The sequence below is a fragment of the Aphelocoma coerulescens genome, chromosome 13 (assembly GCF_041296385.1).
Source record: "Aphelocoma coerulescens isolate FSJ_1873_10779 chromosome 13, UR_Acoe_1.0, whole genome shotgun sequence".
NCBI classification, from domain to species: domain Eukaryota; kingdom Metazoa; phylum Chordata; class Aves; order Passeriformes; family Corvidae; genus Aphelocoma; species Aphelocoma coerulescens.
This window is the reverse complement of record NC_091027.1, coordinates 12,400,901-12,427,126: the sequence shown is the minus strand read 5'-3', so window position 1 is coordinate 12,427,126 and position 26,226 is coordinate 12,400,901. Positions and strand designations below refer to the sequence as shown.

Below are 26,226 nucleotides of genomic sequence, written 5' to 3'. Positions count from 1 at the left end.
TAAGGCACATTAATGAAGAAGCTGAACCTGATACATTTAGAGCCATTATTTAGAGATGGGGAGGAAGGGAAATTAGAAAAAGACCCTATTTTTATATCATTGCATAATAACCACAATGAATGAAGTGATGCACTGGAAGTTACTTAGGAAATCTAAGAATTTGAGGCACTTAAAGCTCTTAAAGCTTAGTAAAAGCATTTCAGGGCATGATATCTTCCTGTTATGGCAGAACCTGTCTTTTGTTATGCACTGCTTTGGACTTGAGTTTAAGATTTGACTCTAGCTCTCAAGTACTAATGTAACACAGAAAAAAAAAAAAAAACTAGGAAATTAGCTACCTGAAATATTCACTGGGGCTCCAGAACTCTAATAAATTGTGTGTCCAGATGGGATGCGCTGTCTGTCACAGGAAAAATGGGATATTTTTAAGTTTAAATCCATATTAATGGAGATACTATCATCTAGTAGTCTGTTAATTTGTTGAAATCAATTGGAGCTAGACAACAGACTGGGTTTGGTGCCCATGTGTTGCCTTCAGTCACCAGCAAGTCAGCAGCAGAGAATGTAGCTGAGATCAGGCTCCTCAAGGAAGAAACTGATATCCTGACTGCCAGCCCCTTCCTCTGAATTCTAAGCCGCAACACTGGAGGGAAGCAGCATGAAAAAAACACACTATACAGTGTTAGTGAGAACAGACACAACCTCTAAATCTTGGATGTATTCGGGTGTGGTGGTTTATTTATTTTACCACCTCTTACTTGCTTCAGTGGGGTTGTCATTCCCTGGGACTCTTGTTGGGCTTGCATGTGTGTCAGCAAGGGCAAGAAACCTGCTCTAGAAAATTAAATCCTTAGCACAATAGAGCACTGAATGAAAAGTGGAATGGCTGAATTTGAAGAGCTCCACAGAATGTTTCATATTTTAGTAGAAAAATACAAGTAACCAGAAGAAGAATCCTGCAACCTTAATAGAAAAAGATAAGTGGGAAAAACGTGCTGGCTCTAAAATTACTTTTTCTAAGGGCAGGGGGCATAAATGGAAATTCTTCCATAGCAATATCACATCCTGTGTGACAGTATTGTGCCCAAGGTTAACAGAGACATACCATTCCTTAGATAAATAATTCGTGGGAAACGTTGATAATGCTGATCAGTCTATGATGTAACAGGGAAAAATATTAAAAAAAACTTATTCCAATGAATAAAGAAAAATAAGTTAAAAAAAATCAGCTTAGAACGATATATTAATGTACCATTCTGTTTAATTTGTATTCTAGTACTGGTCTTAGAAAAGCACTCTGCTGGTTTAGGGTACTTCGTGTGATATTTAATTTAAAGCTGTGATTGAATTCTGGAAAATCTAACAAGCATTTAGCTTCATTTATTAATATCTAAAAATGCAGTATTCATCATCAGTGATTTTAATTAATGTTCCCCTTCAGCAATGATATACAACAGTTGGGTGACCTTGATGAGAGAACATTCCATGCTATTAAATAATAGACATCCAAAAGATTATTTTGATTTCTGTGTCTGCCTGCTTTATTAATTTCTTTGGCAAAAAATTGTTCTTGGTAGAATAAAGCCATGCGTGCAATGAGGTAACAATTCTTTAAATTTTAATCTATTTTTCTTTAAGATTGAAGTCTAGCTTCCTTTGGGGGCCATCATCACTAGATATTAAAGGTCACTTCCTGATGAATTGTTTTTTTTCCAGTGACTGGCTTATGCTTTGGAATTTTTCTTGCATTTTCCAGATAATTCTCATAATACATAAAGTTAAAATTATTAATTAAATATTACATATTTATAAGACAAGTTGTATAAGTGCTTTTCTAGGATACTTTGGATGTAATTATTCACTGAACTTAATGAAAAGACTTGGGGGAAAAATATTTTTATCTGCCACTTAACAAGGAAATGATCCAAAGGTAAGGAAAAGTTCAACAAGACCAGGAAACAAATATATTTTTATGGGTAAGGATTTGATTTAATAAATAATGTTTAATAATACAGAACTTTAAGGAGGGATAAATGATTAAGTATTATAAGAAAGAAAACATTTTGTCTTGAAAATTTATTTTTTGAAGTTCTACAATTTCAATCCAGGGTCAGTTCCAATTGTAAATAGTATGGGGCAAATTGATTGCTTTGTTATGATTGCTGTGATAGTCACATGGAAGAGAGAAATCTTATTCTGGACACAAATACATTGGGCATAACTTTCTTCTTTGAGTGGACTCTCTTCTGCATCTGAGTCCTTTGAAAAGCCTGCAATAAAAATACTACAAATGTATCACACCCTCCTTCTCATTGAAATATAAGGTCCATATAAGATAAATATGAGCTGGTTTTGCTTCTAAGGTCCTGAAAAGTACCTTTCATTAGTATCACTTGTTTGCATTTAGCTGCACATCAGTCCTTGAATTTGCTAATGGCTTTAGTAATCATGCACCAGGTGAGGGGAAATGCTTTGGAAAGTGCACTAAATGTATATTTATGTTCAGACTCCTAAACACCTTTGAAATCCAACCTCTGGTCATTTGCAACAAAACTAATTCCTGTAAAGGTTTGGTTTATAGGAATACTTGTGGGAAAGACAGAGACTCCTAAGGAGTAGTTTGTATTCAGGAGTTCACATCTGCAGGTGGTTGATTATGTCCTTCACTGAAAGTGGGCTCAGGTGTGGGCACTTTGGTGAACCACCAGAGTCTATAGAAGACTGGTACCAAAGCAAAGGGGTTGGTACATGGACAGCTGGTTTTAGCTGCTAGGAGGAGAGAGAAAGAGATAAAGGTAAGTGTTGCAAAGGCAGTGAGGGGCTTTGGGGGATTTGCTTGGGGGCTGTTAAAAGGAAGCTAGTGCTCAAATTTCAGTTGTCACTATGATCTTTGTTAGTAGCAGTGTAATGGGGAAAAAAATGGTAAAAAGTCTTTTGTTGACATGTGTTGCTTATATTTTATTATTCTTTAGGTGGTATATAAGTCTGTTTTCTCTATTCATACAGACTGTAGCTAGTCCTTCTCATTTGAACCGGCTCACTACTTTTCCAAAAATCTGGCTGAATTTTTTTTTCTAATGGTCTTGTTTACTGTGACTTCTTGATAAAAGAAGGTTTATTAACAGCATCTCTGAAAAAAAAATGGCAGCAAAATTGCTATTTCTTTAGCATTAGTTTGCAAAATGTGGTGTTCAGTACCTCTAGGTTTTGAGAAACTACTGCAGCGTGATCAAGTAGCATGCTGTGTGTGGACCTGAGGCTACCCAGGGCTTTACCTTAGCATAGCCAGGCTGTTTAACAGAAGTTGTAACTGTACCAACAGTAGGTGTGCATGTCAAAAACCCTGCCATCACATGCATCCAGAAAATATTTGGGCATTATAGTTTAGGTGTTAGTTGGAAAAACCTAATGCAGGTGGTGGAAACCAATCACTTCTACGTTATATGAGAAGTTTGACTGTAGCTCTTAAAAATAAGTCTTATGATTGCTTTTTCTCTATGTTGTTGTTTTGGGTTTTTTTTGATATAGACAATATGCCGAAAGTAGTGATGTCTGCCATTTTTAAAAGGAAAACTCTATAACCAATGTTAAACTATGGCAAAATGGTTTCCTTGAAGCTACTATTACAGGGAGAAAACCCTACTGATTAAACTAATAGAAGTAATATGTTCATTCTCACATTTTAAAGATTAAATAACTTCATTACAGGTTTTCAGAGGCAATTCTCTCTTTGCTGTCTTGGTTTGTATATTATGGGGGTTTTTTTAAAGTTAAGGCTAATCTGATATGAAAGCTAAACCAGCTTTGTTTCATGTGCCCAAAGATACATGAAACAAATTTTCAAAATATTCTTTCAAATGTTTCTTCTTTCTATCAGTTTTCTCTACTGTTTGTAATCTACTGTGACTTCTCTTGCTCTTCCAACTTCGTACAGAGGCACTCAGGGTATATCCAAATACTTAGTATTCCTCACCCTTGGGACATGGAGGATGTTCAGGTCAGGATGCTCTTTTATAGCAAGTCTTTGCTCAGGAAGGAATGCCCAGTTGGAAAATAACGGGTAACAACTTTCTCTGAAATTTAAAATTCTTTTTTCTTTAAACTTGTGAATAAAAAGCTTAAGAAGAGCAAAACAGGTAAGCTTTAGCATCAAGATAGTAAATCAAAGAATGCTTAAAATGGAAAATAATGTTGGAGAAATCTTTAGAGGGTGGTTGAAAACAGAATGGCCAAACATTTTTGCTAAAGAAAAGGAAAATAGAAAAATATCATAGAAACCAAGGCAAATTAGACTTGTGATATTACTTCAGGGATTTAGCAGCACAATTTAACATAAAGTAAGTAAAATTTTACGTCTGAGTTTTACAGGTGATTGGTTTTCCATGGTTGGTTTGAAATCTCTTTTGTTCTGGCTATAAGAATAGTGATTTGTAGTTTTATCAACTTTTGCAGATTTTGTGAAATGCATTATATTGTAAATCCTTTTTCTTCTAATTAAAAAAAAAATACAGAAAAAGACAGGTCTGCTGTAGATTTAGGAATCCCTTGAACTCTAATGTCTGTAAACAGTCTAGCACTGGTGCTGTGTTTGTTATGCTGACTACCCTGAAGCCACCCAAATTTATGAATGTTGAAGTCACTCAGTAATTTTGCTGTCACTCTTAATGTAAACATCATGGGCGAGATTTCCTTTTAAATCAACACCCTTCCTGCTCCTGTTACTATAATTGTGCTCACTTTCAAGGATTTCTTATTTGAGTGTAGGTATCTCACCAAGACATCCTTAGAGTCCAGCCTTTTCACTGCAACAAGCTCTGAAGTTGGATGCTTGAAGAACATGTATGAGATTTTTCTCTATCATAACTTTAGTACTTAGAAAACTAAAATTTTCTGTACAGCACAAACTAACCATCCTTTTAAAGAAAATCTGAGAAAAAAACAAACTTAGAAAATTTATCTGATGAGTAGGCAATAATTTTGAATTTAATAAGTGATGTAGATTTGGAAACCATAGTTATTGAAAACTTGGTTCCCATATAATTCTAATCACAACTGTCTTCAAAATCTGTAGAACTGCACCTGTTTTCCTTTTTGACTGCTTTCTGCCCGTGGTTTTGCTATAACTCTTAGTTTCTTTCTCTGTATCTGTGTGGTCCTTACTGGACCCTGCAGTAAGATTTGTGTCTACAAGCTGCACCGTATCATGGAATTGCACTTTCTAAAACTTTGTGTTGCCACCAAAGTTTAGGATGAGAGAGATTCAAAATAATACAGGCCAAAATAATAGGGTCAGAGAATTCCGACTATATACAGATGCAACTCAGCTGCATCTGACCTGATCCCATTCATCTGCTTTAGGCTTATCAAGGGTTATGTTTAGCCACTAAAATGCTTAACACTCCTTTTGCGAAGCTGTCTCAGTGTCTGGAGAAGTCTACATTCATGTTTAAGAGTGAGATCAGCATTTTGAAACCTAATTCAAATGGGATTGCAGGGAGATTTCAAGTTTTTATGTGGTTTTAAATACTTCTTCTTTATTTGTCTTTTCGTATTTTTGTTATAATGGAATTCAATTGCTCATAAGAATTTCTTGAAGTATTATTGGTTTCTCTTTTATTTTAACTTAAATTGAATTTACCAACATGGTTTTTATAGGGAAAAAAAAAAGATGTCTCAGGATATGAAAATATTTTTCAAGGGATGAAGTGTTCTAACAGACTTTCATGGAAAAAAGTTCTTCAGTTCTCCTCTAATTTGACTAATTAAACCTTTCTACGAAATGCTAAGGTTGTCATATGGGATGCTTTTTTTTAGGAATGTGAAATCACTAAATATGAGTATAAGTTAATACCCTCTGTGAATATGCATTTGGGTGAACAGATTTGGGGTTTTTTCTTGAAATCCTGGCCTGACATTGCAAGCCCTTCCCATTTCATTTGCAATGTATGTCACTTGGATATGTCCCTTCATGTATATTTGAAGTCAAACACTTAATAGAATAATCAGACATTTATTTCTTATAAATGTTTAGGATTAGTGAAATGTTTTGAAATAATCAGCTTGAAGGTTTCTGTGTATTTTTCATGTACACATCTGTTCATCTTATATAGATGTTAAGTAGCTTGTACACACATCTACAAGAATAAATGTTGATACTGCGAATGTACGCACAGGGACTGATGATGCATTTTACATCACTATTTACTGTAAAAAAGCAGCATAAAATGTTTAATGTCACAAAAGAAGGTCAAGTGAAAGCCTTTAATTAGACTTTTGCAGAAATTGGATGATCTGACTTGGAATTGATGTCGTTCAGTAATAATTAAAGAGTGTGGAAAAACTGGTAGGAAGCAACTTGTCTTATAGTAAGCATCCCAGTAGATTAGGATAGAAATGTGGCAAAGAAAAATTTCTATTTGTTTCTGGTTTTCCATGTACTAAAAATATATTATGCTATTCATCATTGATCATCTCTTGACCTTTGATCTGCTGCCACTCATTTCTTCAACATCTTTTTCACATTTCCCAGAACTTTTTCTATTTTATTTTCTAGCTTCAGGCCAGATTTATGGTGGTTCTGACTTACAAGCACAGATGTTTCAACCCACCTCTAGAATAACAGTGTGACATGATTCCACCTGCTCGATGGAAAATCATTACATGTTTTTCTGACTTGTCCTCACACACAACTTTTTAGACAAAAACATAAATGTTTTTCTTTTGCTGTCTCCTTTTTCAAAGACGGCAGTTCTTTGATTTGTCTCCTGTGTGTCACTGTTTTGCTCAGGGTTTTATCAAGGCCTTTGCATCTAGGTTGTTATGATTATCATGAACCAAGATCTATAAGATAGGCTTTCTTATCTGTACTTCCTAGTCTGTGCTTTTCTCCAGTCCCTTCTTCTGGCCTCTAGTTGCTGTGATTTACATTACTGTTGGCCTAAAACACTTAATGGAGTTATCCAGAATACCAATGTGAAAAGTAAGTTGTCTCACAAATGTTTTTCCTTACCCTGTAACTTTACTGATGTGCCTTTCCTTCTCTTTTTCACCAAACACAAGCTACTTATCTCTATTTTCATTTTATAGTCAACTTGTCTACAAGTAGTGAGTCAGAAACAAGAGACCAGTCATCACATCCTGCACTTGTGATGTCAGCATCTAATCTATGTGTTCAAGCAAAGAAATGTTCTACTGATTATTGAGTGTGATGATATTTGCACAAGTACTTCAGGCAGACCTTTCTGGGGATTTCATGCCTCTATCTAAACTCAGGTTTTCATTTGCTTGATTTTTCAAATTCTTTCATAGAATGGTGCTAATGGACTGTCATATCTCCATTTTTTAATTTTACCAGATCAGCTCTGAGGTATGAAAACTCTTGTAGAGTAAACTGTCATGGCTAAATATTCTGAATGTATGGGTTCCTAAAACACTATGTCTACTGATGAACTTGCAGGGTAATATTATCTGTTAGTTTGTCTTCCAGCATTTCGCACTCAGAACCTCTCAAATATGATGCAGTGTTATGTAAACTTTTTTTTAAATTAAGTTTTAGAAGATTGTCTGTAACTGTCTCCACCTTTGCTCTTAGAGACAGGAATTGTCCTCGTATTTCCAGTTAGTTGCTAAACTGTTTTACGCTAAGCCTTTGTGGAGGTTCTCAGGATGCAATATTTTATCATTCTCTTTCAAAAGCTTTTAATTGTTGAGAGGCAGCAGTGGATCACTGTCCTCTTCATTCTGGAGGGATTTCAGTAAATCAAAGCACTGCTATGCAACTGCCCCTGTGACTGAAGCTTTTATTCCATAGTACTTGACAGTAGCACTGCATAAACTATTTGCCAAACAGAGTCACAGCCCTGATGACAGAAATGACTGGGCTATTCTTTAACCTTGACTCATGGGATACAATCTCTCATTAGATTTCACTTTGTGAAATGTTTATTTAATTAATGAAAACAGTGTTTCTGAAAAATATCAAACATAAAATTACTCTGGGTTTTCAGAAGAACCGTATTGAGTCAAGGAGAAAAATAGCACCTAGGTAATTCCTTTTCTTCATAACTTGTCATATAAGGAATACTGTTCAAAGTATTGAATTATATTAATATGTGTGTCTAGCTGATGTATTTGGAGTTTTTAAAATGAATGGGACATTGGAAAGTTAAAATTAACATTGTTGGTTTTTACTTACATAAGGTAACAAAAACTTATGGCACAACTTCATTAAAAATTTGCTGTGAATCAACAGGAGTAAATGAATTCACTAGGAAGGCTAGAGTTTAAATCATTCTTTGTCCTTGTTAGACTAATAGCTGTTGCCCTTTAGAAAGGATTTAGGTTTTTTTTTTTTTCAAATTTTTGTATGTATTCTGCAGGGTTGTTTGCAGGTATTTCAGATAAACTATGAACACTCTTGACTTTGAAATTAGACCTTCAGTATTGCAGACTTTGTTTTTACAAATTCCTTGAGATAAATGTCACTTTCTCTTTAGTCTGTAGAAAATGGAGAAATGTGCTTAATATGTCTTTTAAAATGGTGCAAATATAGTAAAAAAAAAACCAAACAAACAAACAAAAAAAAAAAACCAACAAAAACAACAAACCCACAATTTACTTACCATATAGCCATATGTCTTTCAGAAAAAAGAACAATATAGTCAGAGATTGAGAGAAGCTGTTGACACAAATTTTGCCCTCCAGCATATTCCTTTTTGAATTAAAGCACTGAAATTTGTGAAATCTGTGGAGGTTTTATATAATACAGCAGATGGCAGAAGCTGAAGAGGGTGAAAAGTGCTGAGAGACACTTGATCTAGTTTTTCCTTCTCTAGCTTAGCCTGTAGATCTTTCCCAGTAACTGTATAAGACATAATTTTGAGATGGTGTGGAAGGGCTGCTGGCAAGAATAAAGGACAGTAGACCTTTCTGCATTGCACAGAGAGAAGGATTTCTGTGTCCCAAGGTGATATCGTACAATGTCTAAGCCAATAACTTCTGAGAAGAAAATGTCTAGAGCATGTAGCTTTAGGTATTTGTCCATTCATAAGCTGGCAGTTCTTTCTTTATCAGATTATACTTTTGCAATTAGGGAGAAGTAAGAATAGTACTAGAAATCTTTTCTGTAGAATTATAACAAAGAAAGGTTGTGCAAATGAATCAGATATTACCAATGGAAACCCCTCACATTAAGGCTACTGAACTGCTAAATCAAATTTAACTCTCAGTTTTCCCCATTTATGCAGCATTCTGCTAATCTAGCTGAGGTCCATGTTTCTGTATTTATGATGTGGAAAGAGAATCCTGATCCTGAGACTGAAATTAAATGATCTATTGCCTTGAAAATTTTATATGGACTTGGATACAATATCAAGGTTGAATTAAAAAAAAAAAGGAAGAAAAAAAGAAAAAGCTTGACAAGTTAAACTTTTATAATGCTTTCAAGCACTGACAAATGTTTATTTCACACTGTTCATCCTTACTGTTGATCCTTATTTTGACAGACTTAAAATGTAAGCTTCTTCAAATGAGATACTTTGAAAAAACAAGCACTAGCTGAAACATACCCTTATTAAATATTTTCATCAGACTGACAGGTTTACGACACACTGTTACCCTACCTTTCTCCAAAAAGTACAATAAATGTTATTTTACTGAAAAAGCTAATGGTTCATTTCTGTCAAGTGAGTTACATAAAAAGAACCACCATGTCATTGAATGTAACCACAGCCAAAGCTGAAATTTTTATGAAAATGATTGTTAAAATAATAAATCAAATTTACCTTTGAGTTCTGTTGCATCTAGAGATTTTCTAGGTTGGACTCAAAAAGAGGTTTATGCTTCTTTTCTTTGATAATATATTTTTTAGCATCTAAGCATGTGATTTGACATTTACATATCTCCTATCTCCCATCCTTTCTCCTTTGATTTACACACAGTTCTGCATCTGAAGCAACTTGCAGTAGGTGCTCAGCAGCTGAATATTGGGGGGGGCGGTGGAGTGTTTCCTTCTTCATGAAGTGTCGGATTCTGTGTCAGTCAAATAAGTAGAAAGACACACCCAGAGGGTTGCAGTACCCATTACTTAACAATCTAAGTCTACTGAAGTCAACAGGGCTGAAATTATCTGTTTTGGTACTGAATGTTGTCTTATTGCTCCATGAGTGCGTAGCAATCCTACATGCTGTGGTTAGTGTGTGCAGAAATTAGTTTGCACATTTGTTCCTTGTCTTTGTTTGGTAGGAGCTGGATGAATTCCATTCCATCTCTCAGAACCACCTTTAGAATGTTGTCCATTGAGCTTTGCCAATTTGGTGTGATCAAGGAATACAACAGAGTTAGCAAATATACCAGAAATTGGACCATATGGTGCCATAGTATTTGTTGCAATGCCAGATTGTTTTGCTTCTTTTCTGTGAAGATATATTTTCATTGTTGTCGTGCAAAGGTGTGCTTTATGAATGACTGTTTCTGTATTTCATGATTTAGCATTTATCTATGTTTCCAGAATATATATAAATAGATATGTGATGCTGCTTTAAGGCTGGTACATTGTGGGAACGTCTGAAGGTGTGCATATGCCCTGAAACACAAAAATATTAGCACTAGTTTTTGTTATAGTGGGTTTTTGCTTTTTACTGGTCAGTCTACTGTCTGCAGGTAGTGTTAGTGGAAGCTGTATGGTTGAAGTCATTCTTCTTGCAAAGTATTCTCTCTGACTTTTAAACCTTAGTGTGTCCCTTCCTACTGGGTGATGATTAGTTTGGATGTTACTAGATAAACCAGAATCCCATCCTCGCCAAATACTGCAAGAGCTCCTCCTAATGGAGCTAACAGAAAGAGGAAAAGAAAAAGGGGGGGGGGGGGGGGGGGGGGGGGAGGGCGAGGTCAGTGAGGAGGGGGACGGGGGAGAAGAAAGAAGAGGAAAATGTTGGAAAAGGAATACAGGAAAATTTTCCTGCGTTTGCTACTCTGTGTTTTCTAATTTGAATGGTCTCACCATGTTACTGAAAGGCTTTGGTATATCTTTGTCTGAGACAATGATGTTTGGACTGTTTCAGAGCAAAGTACGCATTTCTCCTGCAGATTATTTTACAGTGAAAAAAAGTAAAAGTGTTCTAATGCTCTTCAGGTGTGTGCAAAAGCTGGTGCATTTTTCATTTGAGGGAGTATCTCTGGAAACACTGAGTGCTATACTAAGCTGATCACAAGTGCATCCTCTCTCTGCCTGCATTAGCATGCTTGTGTGCAAAGCTGCTCTTTTTGCAAAGTCAAATCTGTATGCAGGGAGCATTTACACAATGAAAAGATGGCTAGACTAAATCGAATATTTGGCTTATAATAAAGACTTCTAGATTCCAGTCCTATAGATCCCAGTGCTTTTTCACTTCAGCTGGATGTGTGCCTCTACTCACTGGTCCGGGTAAGGAGTACAAAACAGAATCTTAATGTAAGATGACAAAATGTTCTCCACAAATGTGGAGAACATGTTTTAATTTGAGCTGTTGCCAGTAAAAGAATGGGCTGGCTGGGTACAACAGCCTGGAGCAGGTTGATAGGGAGAGACTGTTGGGCTTTTATTCTATTTCATTGTTTTATTTCTTCTTAATTTAGAGCAGAGTCACCTTGAAACAAATTTGAAATATCACATCTTGTTAAAATAAATAGTTATTGTAATCTGATTAATTATCATTAAGTGATTTCTACAAGCCGTGACTGAAGACTCATATTTTGTACAAAAGTGTGGTAAGTTTTAGGGCCATTTGAATCAGTGCAACTACATTTGGCATAGAAACAGATGGCAGTTACGGTAAAAGCAGTTTTCTGTCACAATGTTACTGCTGAGCACTTCAATCACAGGTGTAAATAAGAGCTCCCTGGCGACTGCTGTTTCACATCCAGCTGTGATAATCTCTGAGGGGTTATTTAACAGATGGACCCCATCACAAAGCTGCTCATACCTGATGTCTTTCTGCTGAAAACTGTCAAAAGAACCGTGTATGGCTTTATATTGAGTTTCTCCACCCCTTCAGAATTCTGTGATGTATATCATTATTTAGATAATCACTATCTAATATGCATAGTGAGAGCCAGTGAAAGGTAAAAAGCAGATCTAACACAAGCCAAATCTGTTCACTAACTTCTTCCATGGGTGCTTTTAATTTGCTGGCCAAAATGTGTACATATGTTTGGTTCTTACATATTCCAGAAGGGTGGCTGTAATAAATAAAAATGGCATATGTTCCTAGCAGCAGAGCTTGAAGACAGCTGGTGATTTTGAGCTAAATCATGCTAGGCCCAATTCTATTTTCAGTTTTCTTTGAAATCCAAAGCACGGACTGAGCTACAGCAGTGCATGAGGATCTCTAATGGTCTAATATTTAAATAAATAAATTAGATGACAAGGTGAGAAAGGGTCTAAATCCAGACCAGGTGGACTTACAGCATTGCATTTGAATGTGGCTGTTCAGCAGCTGTGCTTCTGTGTCTCCGAGAAGTAGTGGTAAAACATTCTTCACAATCTAAGTCAGAAATGAGGTAAAGGGTAGTTGTGAAGTATAATTTTTCTGGCATTGAACAGGGGTGTGTTACAACTAATGTGCATTTCCTGGATGTTTATTCATACCAAATTTTAGGTCTTACAACTTGTTAGATCTCATACCTACTGTCTCTAAAGAGAAAGGCTCTTCGTCCTTTAATCTCTGTTCATGGAGAGAGGGTCTTAGAGTAGAATTCATGTGTTTAATTATCTCAATTAGAAAAATATATAATCTTCCTCTTTAATAATTTTAGGAGAAGGCCACTTCCAAGAGTCAGGGTACATTTGTGTCATTCTGTTTACACAGTCAATATGTTCAAAGTATCTAGATGATGAACTTAAATATTTTACCTTTATTCAGGATAATTATGGTGCATAAATCATTCACTAAATAATTTTAAATGAGGAAATTTGCATAACTTAGATGTCAGTTCAATTAATTTATCTGTTAAAATAATTTAAAAGAATGAATTAAACCAATGTTTGCTACCACTAACTTGCCCATTTCTAGTACTGAAAAGGGTCACTTCAACCAATTCTAGAATGATGTAGTAGATTACTTATTTTGATTTCTAAATGAATCATATATAGTAGGACCTCCTAATTGCATACTTCCATCAATACTTAATTACAATGTGCTTCTCACTTGCCAGTTCATCCTATGATAACCTTGGTATCTTCTACTGTGCAGCATGAATAGTAAGGGGTGGAGTTTTTTTATAATTTCCTGTTAGGACAGTTGGCTTTATGCTATTCTCTATTTGGGCAAAGGATCTTTTTCTGCACTTTTCACTTGGTTGTGTCTTTGTTCTCTGTCATGTTCCTCTTCATCAAACATCAGTTATGTCTCCCCATTTTCAAAGCACTTGTACTACTGATTCTTAGACCCTTGCACCATAATTTGGGGAAAAGTGTTTGATTTTCTGAAAGTGTCACTCCAGACTTTGCATTAAGAACTGCACAATCGAGAGAAAATGTAACTGTTGATGACTGTTCCGACAACAGCTAGCATTCTGGATGTAAAATAAGATCCTTTCCAGTGCACCCTGTAGGTGATGGTGTCTTTCTTCAACTGGTGTCCTAATTGCAGAGGAACTGTCTTTAGGCTTTTCTGTTCTTTAAAGAATAGAATTCTGCTGCAAAAGAGCTGAGACAAGCAAAATTTTCCAATTCCCACAAGCAGTGTCAAGACAAGGTATTTGCTGCATAATAACTTCCTGCATGAAATAAGCAACATTTAAGGTCTAAAAGTCACTGCTATACCATTTTATAAATAGTGGCCTGAATCAGGCTGGTCATTATTTCAATTTTCAATGTGGTAGAAATAAAGCTTCAAATTTTGATTCTGAGTATTTTGGACGCAATCTTTGCCAAATGATTCTGTGTAGTGTGATTTCTACCAAATGCCTCCTTTTCCACATTTAATTTAGTAGAAATGTCTGCAATAATTAATTGAGGTGGGCTTGCTTGATAAAGGCAGTGCAATTACATTGGTTTAGACATATGAACAAAGATCAAATTATCTGATTGATTCTCAAAAAAACATAAGCTGATTAATGCAATTGCAAGTTTCATTGCTATAGTAACACTTTTGCTTAAAATCAGTGTGCCATTAGCTTGACAAAACCAGTGAGCCTTTTAAAGACTCCAGGTCTTTGTTAACAACTCTTTTCGTGAGTCTGCAGTTTATCATATACTCCTGTTGTGATTAATTTCCACTATTTAATATCATTTTTGTTCTACTTTTTTCACTTTTGCAGATGACCCTGCCTCACACCCTGGCCTGTTTAAAGGAGTCCTGCTTCTCCCAAAAGTGTCTAAAAGTGAGATGTACAGTACAGAGTTTTTATGGAACTGTCAGCTGATTTTTTTTTTCTATCCATAGCAGATAGTTCCAAAATAGACAATTGAAAGAATACTAGGAAGCTGCTGAAGTTGTTGCTTGAGACAGCCTGTCAGACTTCATGGTTTTGCTGTTGTTTTTTGTCCACAGTGTAAAAGGCAGCATAGTTTAAAGAGCAGTGAATGGTGATAAAGACACCACATGCTGAATTCTCACTTGTCACTTGATATACTGAGACCTGATATCTCAGTTTTCTGTTCATCTATTCAGACATACCCTTTGCTCCCACTCCAGTCTAAAGCTGGAAATCTTTAACCGTGTGATTATCTAGCAAATAGTGTGTTATTTTAGTTTGCTTTTGTTTTTAGGAGTTAATTCATTCTCTAGGTGTTTGTGGTGTGCTTTCATAAGCATGACATGTCCCCATATTTCCATACATATATTTCAGTTATCTCACAGCAAAATGTCTCATGAACATTAAATTTTACAAGATTGCCTTGTTTAAGTGATAAAGTGTCTGTGCTAAGATTCAGTTTGGGCAGAGCTTGAGTGGGAGTCCCTAGACTTTCTTTCACAGTGAGAAACTTGGAATGTCCAAAATTGTGTGTAGGCTTTGAAAGAGAGATTTATGAATACTGAATTGCACTTTTGGAAACTGAGAGCTTGGAGTTAGACATGGCACATACTTTTTTGCATACACCCTCCATTGTATCTCCTTTAAATATCTTCATCAGACTCACACTGCTATATCAGCGGTTTTCTTGGTCAAAGCGATTCTGTCAGTCTCCCCTTAGGTCCCCAAGGAAATTCTAACCCTTTAAAGACAGGCCACATGTCTGTTCTTTTCTTTCCATGGCACACTTTGAATTTTTGCACTCACTGAGCCTTTTTTCTAAGTCTCAAGAGCTCAAACCAGCACCAAGCTGACTTAAAGCCAGTCCCACACCCATCCCACAACTTGGCTGGGAAGGAGAGGATGATGTGCTGGTTTTTCCTAAACACAGCAGCAATTTGTAGCTGAAGAACAAGCATGGCCTGCAAGATGCAGGCTCCTCAGTGCCATGCATGATGATTGGGGCTACTTCATACAAAAATTCTGTTTTGTTTTTGAACTTAGATGTTGGGAAGAATTTTCTTAAAATATCTATGTATGAAGAAAAACTATGAATTGCAAAGCAAGGGTAATATATTAAGTACAACTTATATTAAAATAGGAAATATAGTTTTGAAGTAAGTCATAATTATTTGTGTCTTGATCTTATTCTTGGGCATTCCCAACACTTCTGTGCAGCACCACTGCCAGGGCAAACCTGTTTCAGCTGTCAATTAACAGCTCACATGTGATTTAGCAGATACTTCTTTTTGTAAAATAAAGGCAGCTATGATCAAATTATATCAATTTACCCCTTCTTAGACCAGCTTCCTTAGTTTTAGAAAAAACACGTTGATAAAAGAGCCAGGCATAGGCATACATACAGAAAAGTATGTCTTGGAAATCTTTGGGAAGCTATAGCAATAGCTATTCCTGGAGTTTCCACACTGTAAGATTCCTGGTTTAATCTAGGGGGTTTGGAGAATGTGAACCAAAAAGAATGATATTTTAGAAGCTCATCTGTTCTTTTGCAAATTTAAAAACTTCTCCTTCCTGCCAAATTCTGCATTTTTGTCAGGTTCTGCTTCCATTTCACTAAGCTAAGGGAGGTAAGCCAGTCTTATTTTAAAAATTAACTTCAAGACTGCATTCAGCAAAAGAAACTGCTGGCTTTTGGTGTTTCAGATACTTACTGCACTAATTTGTCCATTTGAAGTAAGTAAGCAAGTGGTGACTTTACTGTATGTCTGAAGATGGTGATAGTTACTAGCCCATTTGCAATACAGAGGAGATGAGAAGATGTTGAGGGACAATTCTGTAGCGGCCATGTTGAAGCCCGTGGGCAGCCACCCCACAGTCACGTTGGGCGTGGGAGCAGGTGCTGTGTCTGTACAGAGCACTGAAACAGTCATATGGAGGTGACTGTCACATCAGCTAAAACCAATAAAATAAGGATTAGTCATTTCTATTTTTTCAGCACAGCTCACTCTTTTCTCAGTCCTGAGACAACAGGTGTTTGTTGTTAGAGGCAAGTTATGTTCCTGGTGGATGCCAGACAAGAGAAAGTTCTAAGAATAATAATTTTTCATTGTGAGGAACAAGTCAACACTTCTCTAAATGGAGGAACTCTAGTTCAGGTGCTTTCTGGCCTTTCCCGTGGCTCCCTCAAAGTGGAGGAAGAGCACAGGCACTCAAATTTGGAAATATCAGTGAACTGATCTAAAGGGATCCTAAAGGTTCGTTTAGTGTCATGAGCAGGCAGAAGCATTTGATTTGGCAGTTCAGGGAGGTTAGACACCTAATATTGAGATGGCAAAAATATAATCACTGTACCAAGATTTATATCAGCTAGAAGGTTTTACCAAACAGAACAGGGAGACTTCTAGGCGAAACGATGATGTTGCTTAGTTTTTATGAAGGCAGGTCCTTTTGTCACACACACCTGTCATGTCTAAAATTTGGGATGAGAATATTTAAGTATATACCTGTCCCCAGAAAGTCTGATTTGTAATATAATGTAGGACGGTACCAAATAGGGTTGTTGCTGGTTGCTTTTTCCTTCCAAATGGCAATAATTTCCCATTACAATCTGAAAACCTTAGGAAAGTACACATAAAAAGTAAAGGTTGGATTTCTTTTTTTAACTCTAGCAGCTGGCTGCCATTTGTTTGAGTGCTTGACTTGTTTCTTTTAAAATGTGATTTATTTGGAAGAGATTTTTCTGTGGCACATTGTTTCCCCTCAGGCTATTTCTGAGTCTATAGCACTGGAGATGTTGGTTAATGAAGACAGATGATGTTCCCAGCCCCCAGGCTACTGTTTTTTATTTTTCAATACCAGCCTTTGCATCAAGGAGTGAACAGCAGCAGAGACATTCGCTGCCAACAGCAGGGTCTTTGTTTTGTTTCCCAAGGTTCTTCCTTAATGGGAATATAAAAATTGTGTTTCTATAATTATATGTTGTAGGAACTTTAAGGAACAGTATTAGTTGTAAATGAAATTTTTAAAACAACCATGTCCAGCCAAACTAATGAGTGTAACTGTGCCATTTCCTCCTTTCCTGTACTTTTCCTATCATTATTTGATACAGAGTGATGGAGTAGAGACAGGAATAAATGAGTTTTGCTTCTTTGAAATCAGTGAAACTATACAAATGGATTTTTTTTTCCCCTCTTGTGTGAATGTTGTTGAAGTATTTTGTAATTTTTTGAGGGAGGCAGACAATATGTGTGTTTGCACAGCAAACATCACGAGGCTTTGGGGCTTAAGCGAATGGCTGGAATTTGGCTAGCAGATTAATACAGTTATGTGATTTTCAGGATTTCAATATTGGCCACTTAACTAGGTCATTTGGGTCTCTCACACAGTATGTATACCATTATTTAGTATCTCAGCTGAGCTCAGATGAAACTGTGGTATAATTTATTTTAAAAGAACAAGAATAGTGGTTTCCTAAAAAAATGACATAAACATGCTGAAGTCACTTCAGTTCTGCTTACTTTCTAATCTAACTGATCTAATACTTAAATGCAGATGTTTCTCTTTGAATGGGGAAAATACAGAGAATTTATTTTAGTAGGTGTTCATATATATGACTTTGCTTTCATGAGTACATTTTTGTTAATATTTTGTACTTTTGATATTAACGTTACAGCTTCTGCAATTTTTCTCATTAGGCTATTTGCAAAAATATTCATGAAAAGCAAACACAAAGCTGTCAATTAATTTAAAATATACATGTATATTCATTTGTGTTCACTTGGCAAAGTTAAATTATATAATTGTTTTATACAATGCAGGGTTTAAGAGATTAAGACTGAAAGATGGAACTCTGTATTTAAAAACAGTTATGCTTTCATTTTATTATGATTTTGTAGCTTTCTATTTTCTGAGACTGTGCTATATTTTAATTGCATATAATTAGTTTACTGCTATAAGCAGAACACTTCAAGAAAAAAATATCTTAAAATGGTTAAAATCTCCCAGAGAATAATCATATTTGCTCCTTTGAATCTAAGCACTTCAAAGTTAAAAATTCAAAGATATAAGAATCTTTGAAAAAGGACTATCTGAGAAATGTGGAGATCAGTCTACCTGTTTGTACTTCCTTCCTAGTCCTATAGAGATACAGGAAATTCAGGGAAAACATTACATATGTGCATGGAATAATCTTTGAACCTTGAAATCCTCTCAAAGTCAATGATAATTTGTAGCTGACTTCTATAGAATCACAATTTGGTCCACTTTATGAACTTTCTAGTTGTAAAAAGGTCCATGAATGGGGAGAGTAAGGGAAAGCCCACTCAGTTATGGGGAGTAAAAGCACCAAGCAGTATTTTATACTAAAGAAGCTGAATTATTTAAATAATAATTTAAGTATTAGAAAAAACCCACCATGGTTTGGAATCTTGTTTGCTTTAGTCTTTTTGCAATGATGAACTACCTACATTTGCTCAAAATGACTAAAACTGAAACGGCATTTTGCTAGTGATGTTTATAAGCTGCTGAATTCCATAGGATTGCCATGCTGAAATGCTGGGTTTCTTCTCTAGTACATAGTTCTTTAGGGGAACTTGTAGAGTGAAATAGTAACAAGAAGCTTCTTTCTTCTCTGTATTTGTAATATCACAGGACAAAATTAGTTAAAAAGATCTATTTTGGAAAAGGGCACATCTGGTTGAAGAATGATAAAAGTAGAAAAAGCTACAGTCCTACTACAGGATTTTTCTCTATTAACTGCTGGCAAGCACATTTTTAAAATAATTATTTTCTTCCCTTCTTTTGTACCCCAACATCCCCCTTTCATGTTTGGGGGACAGTGATGACACTTAACAGCTAAAATCAGGAAACCAGTGAGGCCTTTGTCATGTTCTCCTAAATCAGTGGTATTTGGGATGGTTGTTTTTAATTAAGAAAATTATTTGCAAAAGAAGTATTTGGAAACTTAAAGCAGTTACAAATCAAAATGTTAAGTAAGTTGTCCTTAAGTAGGTGTGCATGAATAAACTTCCCATTTATAAGGTGTACTCTAGTGCATTTTTGAAAGTTCCTTATATTTCTCTCAGATTGTTTCCCACCATTTTCCAGTTCATCTATCCCCACCATGTGTTAACTCTTCTCTCACTCTCTTCTCCCCATCAGAGTGTGGAGGTAGTAATTGTGAGGTTCAACATGACCTTTGCAAGACGATGTTCTTGAACAAGCTGGAAAGGAGACACAGTGAGGTCCCTCCATCCTGAGTAGAGCTGACAAAAAAATTATCTTTTAAAAAGTTCGTTTCATGGAAAAATCAGAGTCCAGATATATTAATTCAAGACATAAGGCTGAGTAAGATTTTTAAGTCAATGAAATTTCTCCTGCATTGGAATTTGCAGGGAACAGACTCAGTATCAGCAGAGAGTAAAAAGCAGTTTCAAAAAGGTGCCTGATTGCTCAGCTTTTTCTGATGGATTCTACTTCAGATTATTCTACTTCCTGCATTAAACTCATGGAACTATGAGCATCAATTACTTATTTCGTGGTTTTTGGACAGGGAAAGATCACAAGAGAGCCTTGAATATGTCTCAAGCTTTTCCAAATTCACTAAACTAATTTTTCTGAATTCAGGTTTCCCCTCCTCAACCAAAGAACAGAAGTACAGAAATAATGTGTAATATTTCTTTGAGATCCAATCAATAAAAAAAGACAAGTATATTTAAGCCTATATATATATACACACACAGTACTATCCTAAAAATATGGTCAAGCTAATAGAGGTATTCCAGTTCTTAATTTTTCTTCAGTTTGTCTCCTGTGTAGCTATTTGATACTCAAACAAGTTTCATGTATTGGTTGAAGTTTCTTCCTTTTGGTCACTGACCTCCACCCACTCAGCCTCAGACCTTTTAGTCTTCCACTTCTGAGCCTGCCATGGTTCTGTGAACCTTTTGTGAAACTTAATGTTCAGTGGGCACAGTGTTGACTCCCAGGCATACGAGCTTTAGTGAATTGCAAACTGAAGCACTGCATTTATTTCGATTCACTTATCAATGATAACTTTGTTCCATGACATGCAGCTAAGTAAAAGTGGAAGGAAAGAAATTCCTTCTGCAGGGAAAAAAAACATGGCTAGAACAAAAAGAGGTAAAAAAAGGGAAGAGGCCAGAAAAATATCTAAGAGCATTTCCCAGAGAAGAGGAGGCCTTTCATTATGATAAAAAGGAATCTGAGGGTATTTCTTGATTACACTTCCAACTTCTCAACTTTTCACAAAAATACAATGGCCTCCAAGGGGAGGCTGGTGCTTTGTGTCCTCTTCCATCAAGTTGAGTTTCTCATTTTTCCTTATGGGTCCTGGCCTTTTAAATCATTCAAGGGGGTGTAATTCCTTTTGTTAAAGAAAAGTCTCACTGAAAATTCCTATGTATATTAGCAAAAACTTCTAAAACCAGCAGCAGCAGCAAAAAAAATCTATGAATGCTTTCTGAATTTTTTTGTGTGAATAAAACCTTGTTTTGACAAAAGCTTTTTGAGCACCCTGGTTTTAGTTCAGTGAGTGATATATGGGAAATTCTGCCTCAGCTGCACTTTCTTCTGAAATTTATAAGCATTCTCAAAGTTTTACTTTTTTGACCTTGAGTTGACTTTGAGCTGAATGCTTTAGTAGTTGCTCATGTTTCAAATAAGGTACAAGTGTAAGCACAGAGTTCATCCCCTCTGAGGACTTTCAGGTGAATGCTCATGACTTTGGGAGCAACCTTTCACAGCTTCCTCTCATCTGCCACTGCAGTTCAGTGATTTCCTCACTCCCAAGGAAGAAATGTAAGCAATTAATCAGAAGAGATCAGTAATTCTTCTGGTTGCCCTAAGTGACAAGTTGAAAATAAACAGGGGTATGGTGACACTGTTTAGTCTTGAGCAGAATAAATGATGACAGATTATTTATGAATTGGATTGAAACAGTTCCTTTCCCTTGTCTGTCCCATTTTCCAATGGAGCAAAACATAATTTCATAAGTAGTTCTTATGACCATTACTGCAATGCAACTTTTTCTGAGTTTTGTCTAAGGGGAAACTGCGTATTTTTGCAGGGAACAGACTGTGACCCACAAGGATCATTGAAATCCAGCTACTGGCCCTGTACAGGAAAACCCCAAGAATCCCACCATGAGACTGAGAGCATTGCCGAACATGGAAGCTGTATAAATTTTATAAAATTGTGTTATGACTGTAGTGGCACTGTTACACCATTTGTTACTGTAGATGAAGTTCTGTCTGTTTTTAGTGAAACCATAAATACAGGTGGTAAATGAAAAGGTAGGAAAGTTCACCAATACAGAACCACCTGAATTCTTTAGGCGAATGTTAGAAAAAGCAATAAGTATTTAATTATATTTAGATAGCTAATAACACAATGTGACAAAGTTTAGAAGAATGGGGGACTGCCTCTGAGAAGTGGTGGCTCAAGGGCTGTGGGAGATTATGAACTGAATAGGGTAAACATGGTAGCCAGAAAAAAGTAATGTATCATAATGTGTTTTTCACATGGTTACCAGATTGTACTCTGTCTCTATTTGTTGTTCCTGTTGGCAAGTACGGAGCAATATAAAAAAAAAAGGTGTCTGGGTATAAACATTGGGGTGTTTTGAGTGTCTGAAGTTAACTCTGAGGAAAGAGTATTGAAGCTTTAGGGCAAAAAAGCAGCCGAGATTGGTAAAATAACAGCTGTTGAAATGAAATTTTGTGGTAGGGGAGCTGTATTTCACCAAAAGATAAATGTTTGTCTTGTAGGAAAGGAATAATAAATTTACAGAAAAAAAATATTGCAGTTGGATTCATCCAAATATGACTTGAATATTCTCATTGATTTAAGCTAAATAATTAAAACCATTTAACATTTCTTTATCTGTGGAAGGGAAGGTAGCAGTGTGAAACCAGACTGGAGTCATTTGCCTCCCTCTCTGCTCCTGTGCTGTTTAAATAAATTGCCCAGTAGTTTGTCTAATACGGACATGAGATGTCTGATGGCTGGTTTTGTGCCATCTCCTGGAAGAATCAAACAGACTGGAAACCTGAGTACCTGTTTTTAGGATACCACATCCACTTGTAGGGAGCAAAACAAGGATGATTAAACCTAGACAAGAATTAGAGACAGGGTATGAAAATATCAGAGAAGCAGCATTTATGTTTTGTGATCATTTAGATATTTGAGGCTTTGGTGAAAAAGGTGGAAGTCAAATATATCTTCCGTCTTTAAACCATTTGTACCTAATGTTCATTGTCCATTTGTGTGTGTTAGTAGGTTAATCATTGCACCCAGTTGGTTGGTTAATTGTCAGCAATGTTGAGTTTATTGAGAAAAATAAAGAAGGGAAGGAGTACAAAGATAAAAACCTGAGAATTCAAGAAAACACTTGAAGTAAATTCTGTGGCCTTCCTGAATGTCAAAAGGCAGTGGGTGTCCTCTTTGACATGGTTCTTGTTGGGCACTAAAGAAGGACACACACAGTGTTGCAGATCCACAAACTCTAATGGCACAAGGCACTGGGAAAGGTATGACCTTCCCCACCTTCCTGCCATGGGTAGACTGAACCCTGTGATATTTTTAGATATTTATGTACCCTCTAAATGAGAATTCTATGAGACATTCTAATAGATGACCTAATTTACATGATCAATCATTATTTATGCATTTGTTTTCAGAAATTGCAGCTAACAGCTTGATTGCAAATGCTAATGCAGAAGAATAAAGTGAGTTTTAAGAGGTTATGAATTTGTGTTATTGACTTAGGTTTGCCTGCTCTGCACAGTCTCTCTGGTTCTCTGACAAAAGCACAATAAATATCTTTTGTATGCTGATGCCCTTTCTGTTTGCTTTAAGTCCTGAATGAACCAGGGTTAGAGCATTGCTCAATAGATCCAGGTGTATCACTTCTAATGATGATATGGAGCAGAAGGCTTTAAATTATGGGCCTGTTTCAGCCCAAATTAAACCAAACTGAAAAATTGCCAATTTTTTGTTAGGTGGTTTGGTGTTTGTCCTGTGGTTCTTGGGTTTTTGTATTCCAGCTACAGATAATGCAGCTTAAACATGCTGAACATGAGTAGTTTAGCTAAAACAAGAGCTTTCACTGATCTGAAGCATTTTACGAAACTTCAGACTTTAAAATCACAGCAAGAAAACCATGGAATTTTTGTCTATGGCTTCTGTCCTCGTGATGGAGTACTGAAGGATCATGTATAATGCTACTGAGTGTTAAGTATCTGAATAACTACACAATCTGTATTAACAATCTTTCTGTGATTATATAGATATAGCTAATTCATACTTACTGCTTTATAAAACCTCACATATACAGTAGAACAGACATAAAAGACTCAATTTGTCATCTTGTGATTCTGAAAATAGTTGGGCTCTGCAGTTCAAATGCTTCTGAAAGCTGAATACAAAATGCACTTCACATGTATATATTTATCATGAAAGCTTGTAGCATTTTTTGTTTCACTTATTTTCTCACTGTTTCTTCTTTTCTTGAATGTCCTTCATTTCTGGATGATAAACTAACATGCTGAAACTCAGGAATGTTGGGAAAATGTAGCATACAGTCTCTTGATAACACAATCCATCTTACTTGGTGCTTGAACTTGGGTCTTATTTATAGAAGAATAAATTATTTATTTACTAATCCACACAGTCTACCCTAATTTGTTACTTTATCTCACAAAGAACAATTAAGTTCCATCTAAACATCTTATCGGTTAATCCTTCCTAGAAAATGAGCTCATTAAATTAGTGTAGAAGGGTATTTTGTGTCACAAATCCTTCTCCTGGTTGAATAAACAGAGCTTCACTTCTGTTGCTGAGTAGGAACATTTTTAATTTCTTGGTGATGTTTTAATTATGACTGCTGATGCTGCAGTTAGGAGCACAGTGAAATTAGCACAGTAAGACAATGCCATTCCCAGACTGTGTCTAGTTGTCACATTCCAGAATACTTAGTTTTTTCTTTTAGCCCACATGAGAACACATGCACAAGAGGAAACACAGAGGTAATTTTTAAGCAAAGAGAGCGGTAAATAGGGGCAATGGTGCAAGTCCAAAATGATGTGATCTTACCTGTAATTGTTGCTTCATGGCTACTTTTGTTTCTTATGAGTATCAAGCTGGTTCTCTGGACTAGTTACTGGTGATTGAATTCAGTGAACAGAATTCCTAGAATATATCAATTAAAACATTACTGTTCTAGTGAGACCCTTGTTGCAGGCCAGGAATTGAGAGAAGGTGTGAAAATGCATTTGGTGATTTCCAGCTACACTGATACTTAAACAGAAGAGTGCTTTTTTTGTGTCAAAGAGCTGGTTAAAAAAATTAGTTTTCAAGTTGCCTCGAAAAGTCAGTAAGACCACAGTAACTTCTTTACAGTACTTTGAACAACATAGTATGGCCTCTACTTATGATATGAATAATGATAAAGGCAGGGAGAATGAATAATCTCCGGCATTATCTATAAGGCATTCATGAAGAACAGGTGACAATTCCTGCTTACTTCCCTTTATTTGAAGAAATAAAATATTACATTGTCAGACGTCTAGCAGAGGAATACATTCTTAATTTTAGAAACGTTCATTTCCAGTATTAATTTCCCTTTTTGTAGTTCATAAAATTACATGTATGCTTGCTGCATATTTGCATACACTTGTTTTCTTTGCATATACTTTTTCAACATTTTAAGCTATTGCACAGATATTCATGAAGTGTGTTATTCTGTGTAGGTAAACTCATTTAATTTTTTCATTCCTGGATGATTTCATTCATCTATAAACCTCACTAGATATCTCTGCTATGGAAAAGCTGACTATTTCTTTAAATGCCTGTCTTCAAAATAAATAAAGAAGCATGTGCAAGAACAAAGTCTCAGTGAGCTAACATTAGTCTGATTACTAAAGAAATTCAGTTTTCTATTACTTTTTTTCTTTAGTCTCTTTGAATATCTGTTCTAAAGAATCCTGATTATGAACCAGTCTGACAGCTGTCAATCACAGGCTAACTGGAGTGTAACTGTGCAAAGAGCTTGGACTCAGTTATATGTTGAAAAAAATGCCTTAGAACTAACCTTGACTTCTTGTATCTTAAAGTCAAAATAAGGAAATATGTGTTTCAGTTGGGGGTTTTTGTTCTTTTGAGGTTTGGGGGTTTTTTTTAGGACCATATCTGTTGTTTTCAGAATGTTTTTTCTGTAAGGTAAGTAAGATATGGAGAAAGAAAAGTAGATGCTTTTCTACTTTTCTTTCTTTCTCAAGCAAAAAGAATGCTTCCAAGTACAGATCTTTCTTTTATGAATAAGTGTTAAGGATAGAAATAATGACTTCAAGGTGCCCTGCACTGTAACTGCTCTGGAGCCATTGTGGGTTAGCAGAATTTTCCAGGTCATTTATGATAATCCTTTTGTTGTAGCAAGATTGGTAGAGTGATGCAAAAAGTGAACTAAGATCACTTAAATCTGTTTATGACAAAGGCTATAGCACTTTGATTATCATGGGGATTCAGGAGAGACTGATTTTGTATTTGAGTGGCAAGGTCTGTTGGGGGATGGAGATTAATTTTATAAAGAGGTTATATGCAATCTCTCTCAAATCTTTGGATGATTGTTCCAGCAAAGCTGGAAAGTGAGCCTCCAATCTGTTGTCTCAGCGTCTTTCAGTGTCTGAAAAGACATGGAGATAATCAATGATTTGGATGGGATGGATGAGGCAGGGATGTGGCAGGGGGAAGAGT

The 26,226-nt window shown here is 35.9% G+C and overlaps 1 long non-coding RNA gene across 1 annotated transcript; it reads left to right on the top strand.

The window, feature by feature from the left end:
• The first annotated feature begins 2,755 nt into the window (after window positions 1–2,755).
• Window positions 2,756–24,094, top strand: LOC138118321 (uncharacterized). Its single transcript, XR_011155091.1, has 3 exons — window positions 2,756–2,795; window positions 14,299–14,361; window positions 21,542–24,094. It is a non-coding gene; the product is annotated as an uncharacterized lncRNA (long non-coding RNA).
• Window positions 24,095–26,226: the final 2,132 nt, after the last annotated feature.